This window comes from Chiroxiphia lanceolata, chromosome 9 (genome assembly GCF_009829145.1).
Source record: "Chiroxiphia lanceolata isolate bChiLan1 chromosome 9, bChiLan1.pri, whole genome shotgun sequence".
In the NCBI taxonomy this organism is placed as follows: domain Eukaryota; kingdom Metazoa; phylum Chordata; class Aves; order Passeriformes; family Pipridae; genus Chiroxiphia; species Chiroxiphia lanceolata.
This window is the reverse complement of record NC_045645.1, coordinates 13,430,759-13,440,302: the sequence shown is the minus strand read 5'-3', so window position 1 is coordinate 13,440,302 and position 9,544 is coordinate 13,430,759. Positions and strand designations below refer to the sequence as shown.

The following is a 9,544-nucleotide window of genomic DNA, read 5'->3' as shown; positions in this document are numbered from 1 at the left end:
TGAGAAAAAAAATAACTTTGGCTTTCCTGGGTTGAAGTGGCAGAGCCAGATCACCTGTTGGTTTTACCTGTACAGGTAGGTGCAATCACTGAGTGGCTGCTGAAAAACTTGTACAGCTGCGATATGCAACAACTGTGTGAAGATCTGTTTCTTCCTCTGTTTAAAAGGCCTGATGTCATCAGAAAGCTTTTTGTAGGTTAGAGGAGCTGCAGATTCAGTTGCAAACCCTGGTGGATGATTCTAGGAAAGTGCTGATGGATTTATTCCCCTGTGCGAGCGCTTTGCACTGAGTGGTGACACCAAAGCCTCAGCCTGTGTCCGACTGTTTGGAGTGCCTTGAACATGGTTTTGTAAGGCCATTGCTAGCTAGTAATTGGGGAGTGGATGTGGTCAGGGCAGTCAGATAAACACATGGAGGGAGGGGATGAATCACTGAGTAAATACACTATCGATGCTGTAGGAGCTGCTGTTACGCACAGCACATTGGGGGGATGTGACGTGTTTGTTTCCTGCTCTCAGGAAAATGTTACTTGAAAGAGGAATTGAGGCTAAATGTGTATTTCCAAATTTGCAGCTCCACACCTTCCTCATGCCTATCTTGTCTCCTTTAGACTCTCAACCAGTTGCTAGTTTAACATACTCCCCTTCTTCTTACATATCCCCTTAGAATTGGATCTCCCACTCTGAGGTCATACCAGAAAATTTTCCTTTGCTGTAAGCATCAGTGTAGTTGCATCATCAAAAGCCCCTAAAGCAGATGGTCTGGGTTAAAGCAAAAATACATTTATGCCAGTGAAACAGTATTATAGTTATTAGTGCAGTGTGTTGGCAGTTTCTGTCAGCAATTTTTGCAACCACGTAATATATGAAAGGATAAAACCACTATTTATTGTGATTTGCTTGCCACATAAAGATGCCAGAGTGATATAGTACCAAAAACAGGAAGAAAGGCCCTGCGAGTAGTCTTTTGTCCTGCCTTTTGCACTTTTCCAGGTTCTTGGTGGATACACTAAATCTACTTGAAGAACCTTATGCTCCTTGTGGGGACTCGGACACCTCCTTACCCAGCAGCCTCCAGGCAGCCTGAGCCATCCTGGATGATGATTATGATCTTCAAGATTCCTTCCAACCCAAACCATCTTTGTGATCCTTGGGCATACGGAACCATCAGCTTTGTAAGAAGCAAAGAGGAACCACAGCAGGATGCTGGATGCCAACGGTTGTGTGCATCCAGGTAAAGGTCTATTCATTCCTGTTTACAGTGTTGAAGATTTAACCATTAAAAAGGCCTAATTAGAAGACAAATTAGATCTTTAATCACCCTGTTGTAAGATAAAAAGCATGGAGATACATATATATATATATATGATGTGTATATATATGTCTACGTGCTGAAATGAATTCTCCAATCCTCTAGTCGTTTTTTTATTTATAATAAAAACATCTTTGTTCAGAAGAAGGAAAGATCAACATTTGTTTCAGCAGTGGTCAGTACATTCTCTTCACGTACCCTGTGCACCTAATTCACCATTTCCAGCCCCCAGTTCCCAAATGCTTGGTCCCTCTCTGCCATGGCAGAGTCCTCAGACGTGGATTGTTTTGAGATTATGGAACACATTTTGATCTCAAAATCATGGAACACATGGAACACATTTTTGAAGACAAAAACCTCATTTCTGAGCTTGGAACTACATGAAATCTGCCATGTTTTGTAGAATATCTCTACCTTGAGTTTTGGTGCCAAGTTTCAGCAAGGAACTGAGTATTAAGCAACAATACATAGGAAATCACAGACGAGATGCTGCAGTGATACCATAAAATCCTTCTCCAGTTCCTGCTTTCCTGATCCACTTGGCATAAAATGTCTTCTTGACTTCTACTTACTATTCTCATAAAAACCACAGGGGTTTCTTCTCGCTGCTACTTGTTGTGTCAAAGATCCAGTAATTGGTACCATGTGAATTAACACTTTGCAGTGACAGAACAGAGTGCACAAACCACACTGAGAAATAGGGTTCTGGGAAATCACTTCAGCATTTCAATCTCTGGCAAACATCAGGGCTGGAAACCCACATCTAACAACCCCATATGTTAGTCCTGCCAGTAACCACCTATATGAGTATTTACAGCTCAGATGTAATCATGATAAAAAATTAATAATTGTTATATTTTTGTGAAAATTCTGTCATATCTTCATACTGGAATTGTTTTATCCTTGGTTTGCATGTACTCCCTTGCAATATTATACACTTGTTATAATTTTAGTTATTGGTAACATGTTTAGCTTAGTTTGGTGCACTAAAAATTAAGTCTGTGGTTCATGATATTGACTGTGAAACACAGTGAACAATTAGTGACAGCAGAAAAAGAATGAAAAAGAAAAATCAGAGTCACAACACCCTGCAAAGTCTTAAGGTATATTTTAAGAGATTGATTGAAGGGCTTGAATTCTCCAGCCTCCTGTGGGTTACCTCTACTCTCCAGGCTACTTGGATCATCTTCTCCCTGATATCCTTGACTTAATTGAGCTGTAGTGTGAGAAACACTTGTTCAACAACTGCAGGCGCCGGCGCCGCAGGGGAGCCCTTCAGCTGGGCTGGAGAGGGAGGGCTCTGGGATTCTCCAGGCTGCTCAATCCAGCCCTCAACACACAGAGCTGGATAAAGCCTTCTTGAAACCCCTCAGGCACTGGGTAGGTCTTTTGATTCAAAATCTTTTTGAACTAGAGTCACCTATTGCAGCTCTCAGCCTCGCTGTTGCATAAAGGAGGCCTTCGAATTTCTCCCCTTCTGTCTAACAGGATCCTTTTTTCAGCAGTCAGCCTACATGGCCACAATTTAATCATTTAACGTGACAAAAAGACCTGACAACGGGTTCTCAATTCTAATGGAGTCATTTTTAGCTGGTATTGTTAGAAATGAAGTAAAAAAAAAATGAACACAGGCTTTCAAACTGGAAGCAACCGGGTACTTTTAAGAAGCTGTTCTGGAAAACTGGCTGAGCAGTGCTAAAGAAAGGGAAGGAAATTTCAGTGTTGTCATGACAAGTTACTTTAATCCAATAAAATCAGGACTGTGAGAGCAAGAACTCTGTAGCTGGAGATGGCAACTTGTTGTTTCCAGACCTGGCCCATCACTTAATCACCTTGTCTTGGTTTCTGCTGGTTTTGGTGCTGGATGAGGAATATCTATGAGTAAGGCTGAATATATCCATGATATGGGAAAAACAAGATGGAGCAACAGTTTTGCTGCTGGCAGGTGTCACTGAGAGCTTCCCATGGCACTTGAGGCTGGGGCACTGACTGTGCAGTTCTCTTTGCCCTCCCAGTAAATCCAGCCCAAACTGGTGACCCAGGGAACAAACAGGGAACTTTGGAACATTCAAAGAGAGATGTTATAGAAAGCCCAGAAACCATGGCTGAGATAAGAATTTAGCAGAGGGAATTTTTCCGCTAAAACCTCCAAGAGATTTCCAGTTGTCATGTTTTTAGCTTGGAAAATATAATCTATTTTCAGGTCTCTGACCATTATCCTCTGGTCTCAGTAGAAGAGCAGAGGTGTAATTAACAGGTTCATTAATGCCAGAGTAATAATTATGAACTGCAGGAGTGGCAGGAATGCTCATTGTAGAACTGAATCCTGATTTTTCAGAACTCAGAAGGAACGTATGGAAAGGTAAAAAAATAGTGAAAATATTATTTAATCTGAATCTAAAAATACCATTATGTTTAAAAAAGAGGAAATGTAGCAGGTAGCTTACACAGTGTGTCTCTACATAAATTTCAGTTATAACAGTACTTAAAATGATGCATTTTTATTTCTTTCCTTGCCACACCGTGATCAGAACCTGTCTGCTACGAAGGGCACCAGGGCAGAGGGTTTGGGGTGGCACCAGGGCTGCAGCTGGAAGAGCCCGTGGCCCTTCCTGTCCCTCCTGAGCTCACCTGTGTGAGAACAGCCCCGGGCAGCGGGTGGGACAGACGGGAGGGCTCCGTGCCTGGCCCATCGCCTCACTGCGGCACTGCCGCTGCTTATTTGCTCTCTGTATCACTTCTCCCCAGGAGCTCAGAGGAATCAGCAAACCTCCTCCAGCAGAGCTACGAATCCCCAGTCCAGTTCATTCAGGCGCAGCGGGACCGCCGGGAATTAATCCGAGGGGGAATGCTGTGAATTCCTGCGCTCTCTTTCTTTGCTGGGCGCAGCTGGTGGCGGGGCCACTGCCAGATGAAAGCAGGGCTGTCAGCTCCCAGCAGCCTGGCTCCAGCTGCATTCCAGGGCACGGACTGGCCTCAGCTGGTCCTCGGGTGCCGCTTCCCTCTGCCAGGTTAGACACAGGAGGAGTCCAAATTCCATACACCTCACTTTTCTAACTTTCAATCTGTATTTTGGAGTTACCAAATTCTCTGAGACAGAGCTAGAATTGAGCTGGTTTTGAATGCTAGGCCACAGCATCACAGACCCCAGGGATGGGAGTATTTATTGTCAGCCCATCATCTTGCCACTTTGGAGTTGTTCTTTTTCTGATCTTCAGTTTTCTAACTGAGATTTCCATGATGTAACAGGGAAGCTATTCTTAAAGGGCTTTTCATAGGGAATTCTGTTTTCTTTAGGATGTCAGTGCTCAGTTACTGGAACGCTGGCACGGGTTGCCCAGAGAAGCTGTGGCTGCTCCATCCCTGGAAGTGTTCAAGGCCAGGTTGGACGGGGCTTGGAGCAGCCTGGGATAGTGGGAGGTGTCCCTGCCCATGGCAGGGGGTGGAACTGGACGGGCTTTAAGGTCCCTCCCTACCCAAACCATTCTATGAGTCTACAATTCTATACATTTGGGATTTGAAGATTTGTTTACATTTTAACATATATAATTCCAAAATTATATTTCATTGCTATTTTGTCACTCTGCAGCTATTTTTTCTTTCTGTCTTTGATTTAAAAGGCCATTTCATGGCCCCTTCAGCACCAGTCTTTGCAGAACAGAACATTTACCACCCGTCCCCTTGTGCCAGGGTGGCACAAAGCCGGAGACGAGCAGCTGGAGATGTAAAGGTGTGTACCCACTGCTGCCGTTGAAAACTGTCTCATGAAACACAATCTGGGGGGAGGGAAAAATGAGCATTGGGATGAGATGAATGACATGGGGGAAGAGATTTTTGAATCAGCATTGCCACTGGAAAAATCCTGGTTTTGTGCATTTCTGCTGTATCCTCAGCGTTCTCAGGCTTCTGAACTTTTTGGCTGGGAAGAACGGAACAGGCCTGTTTGCTATTCACTATCTTTTTGTGCTTTCTTGGGCGTTCCTGAATTTATCTCGTACATGCATATGTAAAAACTTCTTATTCTAGTTATTTTTTACTTTCTGTCCTAAGGCTTGTGCTCCTACTAGTGAGGACATGCTGGAGACTAAGCAGGCATTGTTTAAACACTTCCCGTCTTGCTCCACGGGGACACTTCAATCTGTCTTGCTAAAGAGAAAAAAAGATTAATCATTCTTGGGTTTTGTTTTTTTAGAATACTTGATTCTGACAGTGAAACAAATTTGTGTGGCTTAACTGTGTTGCAGACACTGTTGTTTGAGTCATACCATCTTATTTTATCCAAGTTCTTCGAAATAACTCTCTGAAAGGTCAATCTTACTTTAGTAATTGGGATTTTGGGGGTTTGGTAGGAACAATCTAGTTTCAAATAATTAACCTGGACAACATGTTGTTCAAGGAAGGAAAAATACCTCCCCCATTTCTCTGCTTTCCTCTATGCACAGGTTACCAAGCCCTGGGGTCTCGGGGTGCAGGTGAACACTGCTCACCTGTTTACTCCTCTGGAGAGGTGAGGAATGATCAGAACATGCAACTCCTTCTGCACAGTGGAGGAATTATTTACTGCAGATACAGACTGACAATAAATTAGTACACCCCCAAGAGTCTGGAAGGAACAGAGGAGGAGCAGTGAGTCACTCCTGAGTCATAGAGCCTCCCCGGATTTATCCTGGGATGATGTACTGCACGCACCACTCCTTGATCTGGTCTGTCTCGAAAGGACAACCCTGAATATAATTGTGGAAAAATAAATGCTAGCAGCAATCATTCCTTGGCAGCAGCAGACTTTATTATGTTTTGTAAGAGCCTCCCTGTATCAGGTCAGTATTTTGATAAGAAATGGTGAAAAAAAAACCAGAGCAGGTTGGTTTGGCTGCTCAGCCAGTCTGCAGTCAGGGGCTGTCAGATCACCCCTCTGCAGCCCTTGGCATGAGTCTAGGGGGGCTGTTTGTGATGGTTTTGAGAAACAATCAGAGATCCCTGCATCGTTAAAACCACGGGCAGAGGCAACACTTATTGTGCTTTTTCTTTCTCCTCCATTCCCCTAAAGGCTCTGCCTGCTGGGAGCATTTTCCCTAGTCAGCACTGCTTGATGCCTGAGGCCACATGGATCTCCCAGCCCGTGGTGTGCTGGGGACCTGCCCTGCTCAGGTCCCATTCCTGAGGGCAGGGGATGGAGGTTCCAGACCTCTGGCACAAACAAGGCGTCCTGTAATCGAAACCATCTGGGTTTTGCATTGGGTGGGAACCACCACTGGAGAATACCAATTGTGCCAGAAGCTTTCTCAGTCCAACAAAGCTCATGTAAGGCATTTGTGACAGTCCTGCACTGCTGGTTACAGGAGCAGAGGTATCCAGAAAACCCTGCAGTCTCTTGTGCCTCACGCTGAAGTGTAATTCCAGCAGCCTCACACCCTTGTATGGCACAGCACATAGGAATAGAAAAGCTGCTTTAAAGTCACGTTCCTGTTCTTTGCCAAAGCACAGGAACAGAGGGGCTGAAAATGTGGAGTTTAGACTTTGTGATGTGTTCTGAGGTGGGAGCAGTACAAATTCCTCATAACCTCATCAGGACTGCTCACAGCATGTTCCCATCCTAGAGCTATGTCTATGTCTGTCTTACAAGGAAACAAAATCAGGATTTGAACCTCTGTTTAAAGTATTTTGGTTGAAGGTGTTTTAAACTCTTTGCAGCACTGACTACCCTTAGCTGGCAGGAGAGCTGCATGTTGGATTAGATATTAGAAAAAAATCTTTCCCTGCGAGGGTGGTGAGGCCCTGGCACAGGTTGCCCAGAGAAGCTGTGGCTGCCCCATCCCTGGAAGTGTCCAAGGCCAGGTTGGACAGGGCTTGAGGAGCCTAATCTGGTGGAAGGTGGCAAGGAGCTATTAGCTGTGTGAGATAAATGTGTGTTTTCTGCTTGGTTTGCAGCTGAAGGGGCCCAACAAGCATCAGAGCCAGCACATGATAAGCTTCAGGAATGTGTGGAGGAGGAGAAGCAATGGTTCCTTTCCCTGTAAGGATCAGACATGTATCAGATCAGCTCCTGTAACTTCACCCTGAACCTCCCACCATGTTCCAAAATTGAACAGGCAGCAGGTCAGTTAAAACTGAACAGGCTTTCAAACTCAGGTGCTGGTGCAGGGTGAGGGATCAGCAAGCTGTAACAACCCCAGAAACATAACTGAGGGTACAAATGGGCCAGGAGGTTCTGATTTCTCCTTGTCTGACAGACCTCTTATCGTATCTCTTTCCTTATGAAAGTTTTATGAATCTTAAGTACATTAAATGTCAGCTATCTTGGCAGGGGTCTGTCTTAATGTCAGTTCTCTTTTAAAGATGATGAATGTCCACTGTAGACATTCATTTTCCTTCTTCCTGTTGACCGAGAGGGGTACTGAAGACAGTCTCAGGAGAAGAAGCCTATGACTAAATGTCATAGCATTAAAAATGTATCTAAAGAAACAAATACCCTTATTCCTATTTCTTTTGCACACATCACATGTGGTATAAATCAGAAGTTTGGATTAAAGATTAGTGCTGAGTTTGATTTGAGAAGATTTAATGACACTGTGCTGAACCCTACAGTGTCACCAGGAGTGAATATAGCTGGACAGAAAAGCAAAATTCATTAGAACTGTCACTGCACAAGAAGGGACATTTTTTTCTGTAAATTTTCTATCATATGGAGTCCTGGTCCATGACCAGTTCTTGCTTCCTGCTGCATGAACAGCAGTTGTCAAAGAATCACAGAATCCTGGAATGGTTTGGGTTGGGAGGGACTTTAAAGCCCATCCAGTTCCACCCCCTGCCATTGGCAGGGACACCTTCCACTAGACCAGGTTGCTCCAAGCCCCATCCAAGCTGGCCTCGGTCACTTCTCAATGCACATTCTAATCAACTGATCACTCTGAGGCAGTAACAAACTCTCAGAAACCATACAGTGATGTAACTTGACTTTATATATACATATTCAAATAATTCGATTAAGCATGCGTAGGAAGTTTGGCTGCTGTTTTTCAAAATAACTGAATCCAAAATAAGTTGCTACACCTATAAAAATAGCAGTTCCAGACACACTCCAGATCAGAATGTTATTCACAACATTAGACTTGTGATCAATAGCTGGGAGAGTGTTGCTAGAAATAGTCCTGCCATGGGAAATGTACACGGCATTCGCTTCCTGCTGGCTCAGAACAGGTCATGCCCCAGTCCTTCTGCAAAATTTCTGCTGGATTTATCTTCAAGTACACACAGAATAAGCAAAGCTTCTTGACTCAGTGGAGAACTCTGTCTGAGTCCATCTGCCGTACTGTCTGCAGGGCCGCTGAGGAGGAACCTGGAGGGTGCAAGTCCTCAGCAATAGCTCTGGGAGAGGGGGACTGGGATTATTCTGTCTGGAGCAAACTGGCAAATTCTCACTTCACCTTCATCTTCTCAGCAGCAGTGAGCCCCTTGAGGCAGGATGATCCCCACAGAAGGGTCACAGAATCATGGAATTGTTTAGGTTGGAAAAACCCTCCCAGACCATTGAGTCCAACTGTTCCTCAGCGCTGCCAAGGCCACTGACCCGTGTCCCCAAGTGCCACATCCACACTGCTTTTAAATCCCTCCAGTGATGGGGACTCCACCACTGCCCTGGGCAGCCTGTTCCAATGCTTCACAACCCTTTCCAGGAAGAAATTTTCCCAATATCCAACCTGAACCTTCCCTGGCACAATGTTTCCTCCTGTCCTGTCCCATGTTCCTGTATCAGTAAAACTGTTTGTATAGCCGAGCTGTGAATCAGGTCAGAAGCACTAAAATCACTAACACCCTCTGTTTATTTTGAACAGGGATGAATTCCTCATCCAGTTCACCCCATTTGTACAAGAATTTGCACAGCCTCTTGATGAACCGGATGGGAGATCAATCCAGCTGGAAAAGCAAAAACCTACATCCCTATTCCTACAAAAAAAAAGGATCTCCCAGCCAGATGATTCCTCAGTCTGTACTGTACCGTGTGGAGACAGGACAAAGTGCTGTCTGAGTTATGCCTGAAGCAACCCAGCCTGGGAATGCGAGACAGTCTGAGGCTACACCTGGAAACAATTTGCTCTCCATCCCTTTTTCCCTTCCCTCTCTCCCTGCAGCTGCCTTTTGCTTGGTTTCCCTATACAGCAAAACAAGCACGGAGCAGGGATAATTCCTGTGCCCAGGGCTGGGGAGAGCCGGGGCTGCTGCCAAGGAAATGTC

At 44.8% G+C, this 9,544-nt stretch overlaps 1 long non-coding RNA gene across 1 annotated transcript; it reads left to right on the top strand.

The window, feature by feature from the left end:
- The first annotated feature begins 996 nt into the window (after positions 1–996).
- On the top strand, positions 997–6,109 carry LOC116790898. The gene is made up of 3 exons (XR_004358529.1): positions 997–1,234; positions 4,061–4,323; positions 5,755–6,109. It is a non-coding gene; the product is annotated as an uncharacterized LOC116790898 (long non-coding RNA).
- The last annotated feature ends 3,435 nt before the right edge of the window (positions 6,110–9,544 follow it).